This window comes from Electrona antarctica, assembly GCF_951216825.1.
Source record: "Electrona antarctica genome assembly, chromosome: 8".
In the NCBI taxonomy this organism is placed as follows: Eukaryota; Metazoa; Chordata; class Actinopteri; order Myctophiformes; family Myctophidae; genus Electrona; species Electrona antarctica.
This window is the reverse complement of record NC_136789.1, coordinates 46,547,799-46,564,507: the sequence shown is the minus strand read 5'-3', so window position 1 is coordinate 46,564,507 and position 16,709 is coordinate 46,547,799. Positions and strand designations below refer to the sequence as shown.

General features: G+C 41.7%; 1 long non-coding RNA gene across 1 annotated transcript; it reads right to left on the bottom strand.

Moving 5' to 3' along the window:
- Positions 1-5,482: 5,482 nt before the first annotated feature.
- On the bottom strand, positions 5,483-16,469 carry LOC306927918. The gene is made up of 3 exons (XR_013790611.1): positions 16,376-16,469; positions 5,899-6,068; positions 5,483-5,736 (listed from the first exon to the last, which is right to left on the bottom strand). It is a non-coding gene; the product is annotated as an uncharacterized lncRNA (long non-coding RNA).
- Between the last annotated feature and the right edge of the window lie 240 nt (positions 16,470-16,709).

Below are 16,709 nucleotides of genomic sequence, written 5' to 3'. Positions count from 1 at the left end.
CCTTGGCTGTGAAGACTATTCCATAAAACTGGTGACTTACATCAGGTTATTTTTATGGATGATTACATTTTTATTTCCTCAGCCTCGGCTTCTTCTTCCAAATGAAATAAAATTACGAATACAATTAAAAAAAATCTCTAAAGGATCATTCGTTATTGCATTTCCAGTCGGTTCATCTGTTGCGCAGCCTTGATTGGTGGTACACTGTACAAGTACAGTCTGTCCATGAGAGAATCGATTACCATGGAAACCGGAGGCACAGCTTGAACAGATGCTGCCTTTCTAGATTGTCTCAATTCATGTAACCTTAAAAAACAGCAACTAAATAATGAACACAGTCCTGGGTACCACTTATGTATTGAACCAATACATTTTAATATATTTCTTATATAGCCTATAAACAAATTGTCATGAAAAAGTTCAAATGGATTTATTTTTATAATCGACTAAACTGAACGACTATGATTAACCACTTGCCCTGTATTATACTTAGTTTTTGTGCAATGCAAAAACAGCAAAAATAGTCAAGCTATTTTCTCTATATTTATTTTATAGTTCATAATTTGTAACCGAAACACAAAGGTTTGAAATAATCGAAGTCATATCTCCCAGCCCTAGTAAGGGGATGTAACCTTCCAAATGAGACAGAGCTGCAAACAAACCTGTGAGAAATAATCACCTCCCACCTGAGTAATGAAAGAAGAATTGATTCAAAGTTCAAACACTTTGAACTTTGACATCACAGTGTGACGGTTCATAGCTGCTTGTGGCATCCTAATGAAAACAGTCAGAAAAACCCTTATTAGATCAGCTAACACAAGATGAAAGTGTTATTGATTATGCAAGGAGAAATTGGCTATAACATATTCTGTATTATGTCCTCATTATATTGTCCTGCCCATCATTTTATAGATTGAAGAGAGTTCATATCAATTGGAATTATTGAGAATCCAAATGGAAATACATGACTCGCATTTCAGAGAGAATTAGATATACAAACAAATCCACACAGTGATTGAAAAACACATTAGTACGTTTTCATTCAAATAGCAAATATGTAGCAATATAATAGCAAATGTAATTTATTTTTACTTTATTTGTTTATTTGGACAGGACAATGCATATTAATTGACGTCACATGGACGTAAATACACCGGATATAGCACAGTTGCTAATTTTCATCCGCAGTCCTCACAAGAAACACAAAACGGAAAAACAGACAGTCAAACAGTGGAATACATTTACATAACATTACATAGGGAACACAGCATAAAAAAAAGAAATACACCTAAAATAATCATGAATGGTTGCAGCTTTGGTTTTCAAGCAACCAATGTAAAATGAGCAAAATCTAAGCCTCAATCTAAGCCTCAAATCAAAATCAACACAGGCTCTGCAATGACTCTTCATTATACTGTCTTTGTCCGTGTTTTGGTTTTATTTGTTCTTCATACAGGTGATTCCCATTGAGATCCCTGTTCAGGGTAGCAGCAGTACAAAGAGTTGCTGTATAGGTGGATGTGCTCGTATAGAACAGTAATTCTCAAACTTTTCAGGCCACAACCTCCCATAATATAATCCTATTTGAACTGGAGACCCCTCGTCCTGACATGCACTTGGAATTGTAGGAGTTGAGGCATTACATTTAGTTGTGTTGCGTTGCTTGTAGATCAAATATTGATAGCTTTTTTCTTAGGTAATATTTGATCGACAATTTGGCCAATGTTTGACCTTTTTATAGTTTGTTTATGAGATGCAGTAATGGTCTTATTTTATTTATTTTCCATTTTAGAGGTATTAAAAAGTCCTTTAAACGGATACTTTAAATGATGCAGATACACTGTGTACACTAGGGCCTACACTGTATGTTGGTTTGTTTACTGTTGAGTGAGAAAACAATGTTGCACTTAGTACTGCATGGTATATACACAATACCTTCAATACACTTAGTACTGCATGGTATATACACAATACCTTCAATACACTTAGTACTGCATGGTATATACACAATACCTTAAATACACTTAGTACTGCATGGTATATACACAATACCTTAAATACACTTAGTACTGCATGGTATATACACAATACCTTAAATACACTTAGTACTGCATGGTATATACACAATACCTTAAATACACTTAGTACTGCATGGTATATACACAATACCTTAAATACACTTAGTACTGCATGGTATATACACAATACCTTAAATACACTTAGTACTGCATGGTATATACACAATACCTTAAATACACTTAGTACTGCATGGTATATACACAATACCTTCAATACACTTAGTACTGCATGGTATATACACAATACCTTAAAAGGATCACCACACTGTGCATGTGTATCTACAACGTATGTGCACATCAACAGCATGATGGTGTCCTTTCACATTTTCCATCCTTGTTACTCCTGCATACAAACACCAGAGGTAAAGGTTAAAGGACAGGAATGTATGCTTGAATGCAGCGTTCTTCATGGTTTTACGCTGGTGACATCTGGTACCGCAAGCATTTGCTTACATCCATTTTCAGGGCTGAATTGGGAGGACCGACCAGCAAATATTTGCAAAGTCAAACGCACAAGTGGATTATGAGACAATGGGCCCCTGGCAGGGAAGGTAAACTGACTTTAACAGCACAATAATTCACCTGTACCTCAACAGGATTTCCACACACAATACCAGCAGCAACTAAACAAGATTCACAGCACACTCAAAGCGAACAACACAATAACTAAATAAACACACAGAGCTTCTGATTATTTTTGTTTGGTACTTTGATTTCTCCAAACATTGTTGAAGGGCCCATATTGCATGGACTGGAGTACTCAGCTCCTCAATGTCCTATAGCTAAACAGAGGTGATTAACAGCTCACTTCAAATGCATCAGGATGGTTTCATTCTGGTGACAGGCTATTCCTTAAATGTTTACTAGGACTTTTGGGGTTCTGTTGTTGACATGAATGACTAAACCCTTTGGCTATGCAACAATACATGCAAAGTCAATAACTGTGATTTCACACGGCACTGTGACCCCTGAGCTCTTGGGCCTGGTGTCTGCTGGGCCTGTTCAGTTGAATACAGTCTGTCATTGAATACCCACACTGCCACACTGGATATACATTTTAATTTTTTACCAATTTAAATGTCCATCCATCCTGAACATTTCATTTCACTGACTGATTCAGAAGACTTTTGTTAAAGGGGCCACACCATGAATTTAAAATCAAATGTATTCTACAAGTATTGGCCTTTAATACGTTTTTATACACACTGAAGCCTATAAACAACTACTCAGATAATGAATTTTCATGTTCTGTCAGTGTGTTATTCCAAGGCATTTCAGCTGCAATAACAAAATGTCCTGCTACTGGAATTGGGGCACTATTGTCTGTCAATCATCAGCTCCCACACCCTCCTCACCGCTTATCCCCGGCCACCTCAGTCTCGGTGGAGGGAGGGAGGGAGGGACGGGGGCATTGAACGACCAGGGGAGAGAGAGTGCGGAGATGCTTTGAAGAAAGTTGTTGCTTCTCCCCATGCAGAGAATCTGAGATGGTCTATTCAGACATGCCCATTCAGAAAATCACTGAATTCACAATGAAGGATTGGATGTTAGAAAATGACTTTTTGGGGGGTTAAAAAGACAATGGGGAAACAAAACATATTGAATAATAATATTGAAAAATGTCAAATGTATGGTGTGGCCCCATTAAGTATAGGTAGGCTACTAATGTATGCTCTAAGCTTTCACCATCAGCCAATCTGACATAAATCGGCAACTAGTATGGATGCCCTCCGACTCCCGAACGTCTCCCAATAGGAAGCTCCTCTGTGCACATCACACTGGGTTTAGCAGACCCCCTGGCAGACCAAAGACCAGATGGAAACACCTGGGGATCCCCATGGGGGAAGTGGATAATGTTGCTCAGGGGAGGGAACACTGGAAATCTCTGACTGTTACCCCCGCAACCCGATTCCGGATACGCGGTTGAAGTTGGATGGATGGATATTTGGATGAAGCACAATATACATTTTCCATGCTGATACAATTACTTTTCCAGCAGCGCGAAAGATGACTTGACTGTCGGCTACTTGTGACAAGCCGGAATCTGCTGGGGAGTGGCATGTTTGTGTGATAAACAACATCCCTTTATCTCCTTGTCATTTTCCTCTCCAACGTTCTCTGCTGGAAAATCCCAAACAACACAAAAGTCACCGGCTCCCTGGAGAGCGTTTCTCTCAACTTTGCAAACACTCTCTGTTGTGATGCCTCCGGTTTCTGATGACGCGGCTGTTTCAGTGATCAAGGGCAGTGGAGGAAGGGGACAGTGGAGGTGAGGCGAGCAGATAAACAGACACGCTGTCGCACGCACGCACGCACGCACGCACGTGCACACGCACACGCACATACGCATGTTTCCACCTACAGTATGCTTTAGAAAGAGAGCCTATAAGGCACAAAGCATCTCTCTCCTTTAATCTCTAGCAGTGAGGTGACATGCAATTGTTTCTCACTCTTTATTCGTCCCCTGTGCATTTTTTATTCCAGTCAAAGAAAGGATAGGCCTCCATTGATGTGCCTTGGAATAAAAAGGATAGGACATTAGACACGGATCCATCCATACCCCCATCTGTAGTACATACCCCTATACCCCCATACAGTAGACATACAGTACTGTTCTTTCATACGAGCACATGCTACAAAGAATCATATTTATTTATTTTTGTTTGAAGAGCGAAATGATCAGTACAGACTTTTATTAAGCTATTCAGGGTCAGACCAGTATACTTTGCAGACATTAGACAAATAATGTACATGATATACTGTGCATAACGCACGCACGCACGCACGCACGCGCGCACGCGCGCACGCGCACACACACACACACACACACACACACACACACACACACACACACACACACACACACACACACACGTTTATCTACAGTGCATAAATAACACTTCGACAGGACTCCAAGTAGAGGGCACCCTAGTACAGTGGCTCAACAATACTGTTCTCTGTCTGGTCTGTCACTCTATAAGTGGGTCTTGTATGTCCAACCTTTATCGTTTAGCCTCAGCAAAAACTTGTAAAAATTAAGCAGAGGTCACTGTATTTCCAATACCTTATATAATTCCAGTATCTGTTGCTAAAATATTGTGCACTTGATAATGAATACAAACTGAGCTACAACTGATACAGGACAGTGTGTATCCATGTGCTATATGATGAAATCCTTTTATCATTTGGAATGATTGTTCAAAAATGAACTCTGTGAGGTATATTTCTTTATAATGACATTTGGATTATAAGCCATTTTGGTTAACTTTAGTCACTATACCAAACAGTTAATTATGACAAATTGTTGGATACAGATACTAATACTATAATAATTGTGAAACTAAATTGACCAGATTAAGGGGAATACATATGTATTCCCCTTGTTAACATGTTAACATGCCTTTGAACCGATTGTTCAAAAATATTCTGACAGCTTTCTTAACCTTATCTTCAACAAGTGCTCAGGTATGATGCATTTCAAATGGATTTCAGATAGTCCAGTCTTTAATTTGCAGGGAGTGTAGTTTCATGTCAATATACAGTATACAACATTAGTCTGTCATTCTTAATAATAGTTGGTCCTGCAGGTGAAACTTGAACCCAGGCCAGCAGAAAATAAACCGCCTTGTGAAGATCCATTCCTCTTGCCTTTTCTCTCCTATATATTATATGTGTGCATGAGAAGGATGTTAACAGAGACAGAGAGGAAAAGGATATGTGATTGTGTACACACAGAAAGAGAAATACCAAGTCACACAAAGAGAGCGAGAGAGAGAGAGCAAGAGAGAGAGAGCAAATCCATCAGTGTAAACATATTGACCTGCCAATGGGGTGTCTGGTTTATTGTGTCCCCCTGCCAATGACAGTCAGTTCCATATTAATCACACGTGATGAGATGATTAATCTGGTTTATGTCCCTCTCTCCATCCCGTCCATCTGTCCCTCTGTTCTCTGGCCAGCAGACACGCAGCGGAGAGGCCTGGCCCATTGCTGACGAAAGCACAACACAACCAAATGGGAAAGAGATGCTCTTATACAGTGTTTTGCCTTTCAACATTTTCACTTCAAAGACCCCCATGTTTTACCACCATCTGAAAAGATTTTGTGCCAGGAAGTGCAGGAACCCCCATACAAGATCTGTGTTGTTAAAGTGTTTCAGTGGTACTCCGTGTGTGTGTGTGTGTGTGTGTGTGTGTGTGTGTGTGTGTGTGTGTGTGTGGAGACCATCAGTGGATGGATGCAGAACTGACGTACAGGGGCAGATTAACCCTTTGTGGTGCTCAGTGCTATAAGGCCTGTTTAGGTGAGTTTTCCTGGCGATGACCAGAAATATGATAGAAGAAAAAAGGGAAGCACGTTTTTGCACCTGTTTAATAGTGTACCTAATGTGGCAATTAGACCAACAGCTGTCTCCCTTTCGCCCGTACAAGTGTAAATCTATTTTTTATAGGATTCTGTCAGGTCTACACTGATGTTTTGTGTTTTGTCCTGGACCCTGAAAAATAATAACTAAATTGAAGAAAAAAAAATCACACCCGTGTGAAGTGAGTGGTGCAACTCCGTTTGGGGGTCCCTGTGTGGTCTCCGGAAGTTCCAGACCCACAGCCTGTGGGTCTGGAACTTCCGGAGACCACACAGGGACCCCCACACGGAGTTGCACCACTCACTTCACACGGGTGTGATTTTTTTTCTAGGACCACAGCCAGGGTGCCGGCCTGGTTCCGACGAGCCACCCCACGTCCGAAACGGTTGAGAAATGACAGAGTTACCGTGTGGGGGTCCCTCTACTGTACTGTACTGTACTGCACTGTACTGTACTGTACTGTACTGTACTGTACTGTACTGTACTGTACTGTAGTGGCACACCCAAAAACATCATATATACAGTTAATATGTGCGTGTGTGTTTGTGTGTGTGTTAGGTTGCGCACAGGTGGTGAAAAACAACCATGCTATTTGCGTGCTCATACCCAGCCAGCCAGGCACCCAGCTACCCACACACATAGCTCCGTAAGGGAGTGGTTGCACCACTCAAAAAGAAAAAGATGGAAGGTGCTCTGAATAATCAGAATCACGTCACAGGTTTACTGTAGTTGTAAAGAAGTGCAGGGCGAAATTCTTTCAACATGGTCAAATTACCACGGTATTACCCTATGTCTAGCAACAGTCATGTTTCTTATTGAATCATACGCTGAAAATTGATTTTTAGATTTTCTTTAAATTTAATCAGAGTCTGCTCCTTTTGCCAGCTGTGAAGTGAAAGAGTATCCTGCAGGCTTTGTCTCCTAATAAAATAAGAGTGCTGCTGCTGCACAGCAAGAAAATAACTTGTGTTTCAAGTGTTTCAACATGTTGCCACTTTTCCTATGAATTAAACAGAAGTCTTTAAGTGGGTTACTTTTGAATGAGGGATAAAGAAATTCTTTATCTTCATCCCTTTTCTAGTTCAAGGTCCTTATGCAAAGTACTTATGAGAAGAAAAAAAAAAAAAACCTGCGTCACACTTCCTCTACTGTACAGTCCTGTCTATCTTTGCTGTCGGGTGGAAACCTATATGTCCAAAACCGTTATTACCTTTAATAGCAGATAGCAAGCTGTGAGCGTGTGCTAATTTCACTATACTTTTGTGTTCCACTCTTGTATGATAAAGTTGGTCATTCATTTACAAACAAAAAAACATAAATGGTACGGAGATACAAGGTTTCTCCCCAACAGCAACGTTATATTTGTCTGGATTTCATCTTTATCCTCATCCCCCTGTGTGTTCATTTAAGCCAGAGAGGCATTACACAGATAAATGCATGCTGTGGAGTATGTACGTAGTACCTTACCATACCAATTTGGCATGCGAGGAGGCGTTTAGATGCACTTTCTGTACAGTAGGTGGTAAATAGCATAGCAATCAGTATTAGCACTGCTTTCTGGTGTAAATAGAATCGTTTAATTTGATTTATGATGTTGACTGACTGGTCAATTTTACAATTGACCCTCAGTGTTGAGAGTGTGGACCAAATTGACCCTTAAGGGTGTACAAATGGGACCAAATGGGACCATTTGTACACTCTCAGATTTATGGGGGTCTTTGAAATAAAAAAGTTTCTTCATTGGACTGACCCCGTCACCCTGCTGCAGAAATACAGAGCAAATGTTTTCATTACTCCTGCCTATATGTTGCACTAAGCAAACCTGTGACCTGATTATTTGGGGAGGAAAGTAATGTGTGTGAGTATTGTAATAATAAAATAACAAATAAAACAAAAAAGAAATAAATACATCGAATACAATCGAGGCACCTGGTAACCATCCACTATACTGCGAGGACCCAACTTAACTTACGCCTTCTCACTCCTGCACTCCTCCAGTATACATCATTATTATTATTATTATTATAACTATAGTGTCATGTTGTGCATGTCTGCCGTTCCGGTTAGGTGCACTGAAAGGCCACTCTACTGCCAGAAAGATACACACCGGATAAAGTATGAAATCCTTTAACATAGACTAGTATACTGTAAACATGCCCATTTAGTCCTAAACCTGAAATTAGTAGGCTATCCTTCAAGTTAAAAAAAAAAGTAATCCGGCCCATATTAAATTGCATTTCGAGCAATCCGGTCCGTGACCTAATGAGTTTGACACTCCTTCTCTAAAAACGGATTCATTCCTCCGCTCTTTTTGTTCAAGGTCATTATCAAAACAAAGTGGCTTTGAGGAAAAATAAAGCTGACTCACAACCTTCTCTTCTGCTATTGCTCAAGGACACCTCTGCCGTCTGTGGATGTAATGGATGTAACCTTAACACATACGGTAGATGTTGCAGCGATCGAACTTGTGACCTTTTGCTTATTGCAGTGTTTCCCAACCTTTTATTCCTGTGGCGTCCCTTCTTGTAGGTCTATCTGACAAAAACGGAGACCCCCCACGCAGTGCCCCAACACACAACACACAAAAACCTACATTTTTTTATGCATGTTTTTGTGGCTTTCGCCTTTATTCTTATATGTTTAATAGAGGGATAGATAGTAGGCTGACAGGAAATGGGGAGAGAGATGGGGGGGGGGGGGGTGACACGCAGTAAGGGCCGTCGGGATCGGGAGTCGAACCCGTGGAACACTGCCAGACTGGACTGCCAGCCGGGGTGCCTGGACCTCTGAGCCACGGCCCAGGTCAGACATCTGTTACTGTACTTCACAATGATGTTACATCATGGCAGATGTAACTTATATGCCTTATATGCCTCGCGTGCCCTTGATATGTTCTTCCCCAACTCTTGGAGAGTATTTAGGCCTTTTACTGGACCTCCTAGCCACTAAGATGACCACAGGCCCACCACTTAAAGACCACATGTTAGGGTGCCCAAATCTGAAGTTAGGTGGTCAAATTACCTGAAACTGAAGCAATTCAGTAAAGGTCAACGCTTCCTCATGGGGTCATTTTAGGGCCTAAGACCTCCAGTAAAGGGTAAAATACTCTTCTCGGTTGTGGGAACAACATATCCAATGATGAGGACCCCAGGCCCAAAGATGTCCCCCTGGCAACTGTTTCAACTTTGGGTCAGCCTACATGTAAAAGTGCCCAAAGTTGAAAGAAGGTTGTCAAATGAACTGGAACTGAAACAATGGTGTAATTATGCCCAAATCTGAAGTTAGGTGGTCAAATGAACTGAAACTGAAGCAATTCAGTAAAGGTTAACACTTCCTCATGGGGTCATTTTAGGGCCTAGGACCTCCAGTAAAGGGTAAAATACTCTTCGTGGTTGTGGGAACAACATATCCAACGATGAGGACCCCATGCCCAAAGATGTCCCCCTTGCAACTGTTTCAACTTTGGGTCAGCCTACATGTAAAAGTGCCCAAAGTTGAAGGGCAGAGCTTCAACTTCAGCTACCCAGTACCCAAGGTTGAAGCCCTTCAACTTTGGGCAGATCTACAAGCTCGTAGTGCGGCACCGAGTGCCACGCTACAAGCTTGTAGATCTGCTATTTTTCAGTGGGGTACATTTAATCACTGGTCGTGGGTCAATCCAAGGGCCTACCACTCCACTCTCTTGATATGTTGTTCCCAAACTCTTGGAGAGTATTTAGGCCTTTTACTGGAGGTCCCAGCCCCTAAAATGACCCCAGGAGGAAGTGTTGACCTTTACTGAATTGCTTCAGTTTGAGTTCATTTGAGCACCTAAATTCAGATTTGGGCACCGTAGCATGTGGTTTTTAAGTGGTGGGCCTCGGGTCATCCTATAGGGGCTAGAACAGGGGTGCCCACACATTTATGACGTGAGATCTACTTTCAAAATGACCAGCTCAACAAGATCTACCCACTGAAAAAATAAGTGTACCATTGCTGAAAATAGTTTAAATATATAATGTACCTGGGGGGGCTTTGGAATAGGGAGAAAATATGACAGGCAGTTTGCTGTCATATTTCCTCCCCGTATTTAACTTAAACGCCCAATGCATTCTCAATGGCAATAGCACAAACTTTGGCATGCTACTAGTCCTACATACTTACACCTAGAAACCCCATTCAAACCTATTTAGGTTCATCTTACGGTGGACATGTTTGCCTGAAAATAAATCTTTGAAATGTTTCAAAGTTTTAGAAATATAGTGCTTTCAAATTTGAGAAATTTATAATGGGGCTCAATGGCAGCTCTATGGCACGTAACAAATCACTTTCACCTAGAAACTCCATTCACACATTTTATAATTCAGCTTACTGTGAAGACAAATGCTGGAATTTTTTACTTTGAAATGATTTGTAGTTTCTGAGTTATTTTACTTAAACGCCCAATGCATTCTCAATGGCAATAGCACAAACTTTGGCATGCTACTAGTCCTACATACTTACACCTATAGAAACCCCATTCAAACCTATTTACGTTCATCTTACAGTGGACATGTTTGCTTGAAATGGAATCTTTGAAATGTTTCATAGTTTTAGAAATATAGTGCTTTCAAATTTGAGAAATTTATAATGGGGCTCAATGGCACGTAAAAAATCACTTTCACCTAGAAACTCCATTCACACATTTTATAATTCAGCTTACTGTGAAGACAAATGCTGGAACCTTTTACTTTGAAATGATTTGTAGTTTCTGAGTTATTTAACTTAAACGCCCAATGCATTCTCAATGGCAATAGCACAAACTTTGGCATGCTACTAGTCCTACAATGTAGGACTTTCCCTGGACCTTCTAGCCGCTAGAAGGTCCAGGGAAAGGCCTACATACTCTCCAAGAGTTGGGAAAGAACATATCAAGAGAGTGGAGTGGTAGGCCCTTGGATTGACCAGTGGATGCAATGTACCCCACTTTGAGGTGTCACGTCTTAGGCCTAGATTTAGGGTAGGATTGAACCAGTCGTACTGTAGCCATACAAAGGCCTAGGGTTCCCAGATTGTAAAATGTTGTTCCTCCATCTTGGGAGAGTATGTAGGCCTTTCACTGGACCTCCTAGCCACTAAGATGACCACAGGCCCACCACTTAAAGACCACATGTTAGGGTGCCCAAATCTGAAGTTAGGTGGTCAAATTACCTGAAACTGAAGCAATTCAGTAAAGGTCAACGCTTCCTCATGGGGTCATTTTAGGGCCTAGGACCTCCAGTAAAGGGTAAAATACTGTTCTCGGTTGTGGGAACAACATATCCAATGATGAGGACCCCAGGCCCAAAGATGTCCCCCTGGCAACTGTTTCAACTTTGGGTCAGCCTACATGTAAAAGTGCCCAAAGTTGAAAGAAGGTTGTCAAATGAACTGGAACTGAAACAATGGTGTAATTATGCCCAAATCTGAAGTTAGGTGGTCAAATGAACTGAAACTGAAGCAATTCAGTAAAGGTTAACACTTCCTCATGGGGTCATTTTAGGGCCTAGGACCTCCAGTAAAGGGTAAAATACTCTTCGTGGTTGTGGGAACAACATATCCAACGATGAGGACCCCATGCCCAAAGATGTCCCCCTTGCAACTGTTTCAACTTTGGGTCAGCCTACATGTAAAAGTGCCCAAAGTTGAAGGGCAGAGCTTCAACTTCAGCTACCCAGTACCCAAGGTTGAAGCCCTTCAACTTTGGGCAGATCTACAAGCTCGTAGTGCGGCACCGAGTGCCACGCTACAAGCTTGTAGATCTGCTATTTTTCAGTGGGGTACATTTAATCACTGGTCGTGGGTCAATCCAAGGGCCTACCACTCCACTCTCTTGATATGTTGTTCCCAAACTCTTGGAGAGTATTTAGGCCTTTTACTGGAGGTCCCAGCCCCTAAAATGACCCCAGGAGGAAGTGTTGACCTTTACTGAATTGCTTCAGTTTGAGTTCATTTGAGCACCTAAATTCAGATTTGGGCACCGTAGCATGTGGTTTTTAAGTGGTGGGCCTCGGGTCATCCTAGGGGCTAGAACAGGGGTGCCCACACATTTATGACGTGAGATCTACTTTCAAAATGACCAGCTCAACAAGATCTACCCACTGAAAAAATAAGTGTACCATTGCTGAAAATAGTTTAAATATATAATGTACCTGGGGGGGCTTTGGAATAGGGAGAAAATATGACAGGCAGTTTGCTGTCATATTTCCTCCCCGTATTTAACTTAAACGCCCAATGCATTCTCAATGGCAATAGCACAAACTTTGGCATGCTACTAGTCCTACATACTTACACCTAGAAACCCCATTCAAACCTATTTAGGTTCATCTTACGGTGGACATGTTTGCCTGAAAAGAAATCTTTGAAATGTTTCATAGTTTTAGAAATATAGTGCTTTCAAATTTGAGAAATTTATAATGGGGCTCAATGGCAGCTCTATGGCACGTAACAAATCACTTTCACCTAGAAACTCCATTCACACATTTTATAATTCAGCTTACTGTGAAGACAAATGCTGGATTTTTTTACTTTGAAATGATTTGTAGTTTCTGAGTTATTTTACTTAAACGCCCAATGCATTCTCAATGGCAATAGCACAAACTTTGGCATGCTACTAGTCCTACATACTTACACCTATAGAAACCCCATTCAAACCTATTTACGTTCATCTTACAGTGGACATGTTTGCTTGAAATGGAATCTTTGAAATGTTTCATAGTTTTAGAAATATAGTGCTTTCAAATTTGATAAATTTATAATGGGGCTCAATGGCACGTAAAAAATCACTTTCACCTAGAAACTCCATTCACACATTTTATAATTCAGCTTACTGTGAAGACAAATGCTGGAACCTTTTACTTTGAAATGATTTGTAGTTTCTGAGTTATTTAACTTAAACGCCCAATGCATTCTCAATGGCAATAGCACAAACTTTGGCATGCTACTAGTCCTACAATGTAGGACTTTCCCTGGACCTTCTAGCCGCTAGAAGGTCCAGGGAAAGGCCTACATACTCTCCAAGAGTTGGGAAAGAACATATCAAGAGAGTGGAGTGGTAGGCCCTTGGATTGACCAGTGGATGCAATGTACCCCACTTTGAGGTGTCACGTCTTAGGCCTAGATTTAGGGTAGGATTGAACCAGTCGCACTGTAGCCATACAAAGGCCTAGGGTTCCCAGATTGTAAAATGTTGTTCCTCCATCTTGGGAGAGTATGTAGGCCTTTCACTGGACCTCCTAGCCACTAAGATGACCACAGGCCCACCACTTAAAGACCACATGTTAGGGTGCCCAAATCTGAAGTTAGGTGGTCAAATTACCTGAAACTGAAGCAATTCAGTAAAGGTCAACGCTTCCTCATGGGGTCATTTTAGGGCCTAGGACCTCCAGTAAAGGGTAAAATACTGTTCTCGGTTGTGGGAACAACATATCCAATGATGAGGACCCCAGGCCCATAGATGTCCCCCTGGCAACTGTTTCAACTTTGGGTCAGCCTACATGTAAAAGTGCCCAAAGTTGAAAGAAGGTTGTCAAATGAACTGGAACTGAAACAATGGTGTAATTATGCCCAAATCTGAAGTTAGGTGGTCAAATGAACTGAAACTGAAGCAATTCAGTAAAGGTCAACACTTCCTCATGGGGTCATTTTAGGGCCTAGGACCTCCAGTAAAGGGTAAAATACTCTTCGTGGTTGTGGGAACAACATATCCAACGATGAGGACCCCATGCCCAAAGATGTCCCCCTTGCAACTGTTTCAACTTTGGGTCAGCCTACATGTAAAAGTGCCCAAAGTTGAAGGGCAGAGCTTCAACTTCAGCTACCCAGTACCCAAGGTTGAAGCCCTTCAACTTTGGGCAGATCTACAAGCTCGTAGTGCGGCACCGAGTGCCACGCTACAAGCTTGTAGATCTGCTATTTTTCAGTGGGGTACATTTAATCACTGGTCGTGGGTCAATCCAAGGGCCTACCACTCCACTCTCTTGATATGTTGTTCCCAAACTCTTGGAGAGTATTTAGGCCTTTTACTGGAGGTCCCAGCCCAGGAGGAAGTGTTGACCTTTACTGAATTGCTTCAGTTTGAGTTCATTTGAGCACCTAAATTCAGATTTGGGCACCGTAGCATGTGGTTTTTAAGTGGTGGGCCTCGGGTCATCCTAGGGGCTAGAACAGGGGTGCCCACACATTTATGACGTGAGATCTACTTTCAAAATGACCAGCTCAACAAGATCTACCCACTGAAAAAATAAGTGTACCATTGCTGAAAATAGTTTAAAAATATAATGTACCTGGGGGGGGGGCTTTGGAATAGGGAGAAAATATGACAGGCAGTTTGCTGTCATATTTCCTCCCCGTATTTAACTTAAACGCCCAATGCATTCTCAATGGCAATAGCACAAACTTTGGCATGCTACTAGTCCTACATACTTACACCTATGAACCCCATTCAAACCTATTTAGGTTCATCTTACGGTGGACATGTTTGCCTGAAAAGAAATCTTTGAAATGTTTCATAGTTTTAGAAATATAGTGCTTTCAACACTTCTACACCAACTCTGGGGGAGCCCGGGTTCGAGCTGGCAACCTTGCAGTTACCATCCAGCCACTCTACCCCCTGAGCCACCGCCGCCCTGTTTTGGTTTGGTTTGACTATAGTTTATGACAGAATGGAGAGAGAAAGCTAAATTCATTGACAAAGTACATTTGGAATTTGTCACCCATCCTACACACCCTATACAAACACCAATGTTAAATTGCTGCCCTGAGGGCAGCTTTTGAATGCTGGTCTCAGGGCAGCCAAATGCTATACATACACCAATGTTAAATTGCTGCACTGAGGGCAGCTTTTGAATGCTGGTCTCAGGGCAGCTCAAATGCTATACATACAACCATGTTAAATTGCTGCCCTGAGGGCAGCTTTTGAATGCTGGTCTCAGGGCAGCCAAATGCTATACATACACCAATGTTAAATTGACTTTTGAATGCTGGTCTCAGGGCAGCCAAATGCTATACAAACACCAATGTTAAATTGCTGTCCTGAGGGCAGGTTTTGAATGCTGGTCTCAGGGCAGCTTAAATTCTATACATACAACTATGTTAAATTGCGGCCCTGAGGGCAGCATTTGAATGCTGGCCTCAGGGCAGCTTAAATGCTATACCTACAACCATGTTAAATTGCTGCCCTGAGGGCAGCGTTTGAATGCTGGTCTCAGGGCAGCCAAATGCTATACATACACCAATGTTAAATTGCTGCCCTGAGGGCAGCATTTGAATGCTGGTCTCAGGGCAGCCAAATGCTATACAAACACCAATGTTAAATTGCTGCCCTGAGGGCAGCTTTTGAATGCTGGTCTCAGGGCATCTTAAATGCTATACATAAATGGCTGCTCTCAGGGCAGCATTTGAATGCTGGTCTCAGGGCAGCTTAAATGCTATACATACAACCATGTTAAATTGCTGCTCTCAGGGCAGCATTTGAATGCTGGTCTCAGGGCAGCTTAAATGCTATACCTACAACCATGTTACATTTCTGCCCTGAGGGCAGCTTTTGAATGCTGGTCTCAGGGCAGCTTAAATGCTATACATACACCAATGTTAAACTGCTGCCCTGAGGGCAGCTTTTGAATGCTGCCCTGAGGGCAGCTGAGCCCTGACTGCAGAATGTGCCTTTATAGCTTGCTAGCTAAATTGTAAAATGATTTAAAATCACTACAATTCACACAATGGAAGGTACACATGTAAGATTAACAGCTAGATTCAACATAGCAGACTAGTTATGGTAACATTTGATAGCTACAGTAGGTAACATTAGCTAAATGAAATTAGCACCTTGATTAAGCAAACATTAGCTAAATGAAAGTAAACATTAGCTAAATGAAAGTAGCACTTGCTAAATTCTGTTCTAGCAAAAGGTCAACATATTCATGTTTAAGAGTTGTACCTTATGAGAGCAGTAGTTGCAGGAATTGGTGTAAATTCAGCAGGAGCAGAGAGCAGGTTTGGAAGCTGGAGCAGAGTGAAGCAATGGCTGCCGCTCCAAAATTCAAAATTCCATTGAACCCGCCTCCCACTCTTAGCCCCACCCCCTTTCACTATTAGCCCCGCCTCCCACCCTTTCTGATTGGACACACGCGAGGGCCAATGAAATTGAATGCTGCCCTCAGAACACATCCTAAGGCATATAAGTCACATCTGTGTAAGCTATAGTATGTTACAGTTACAGGACAACAGAGTATGTATGACGAGCTATAGTTGGACTGATAATCACACTTAGA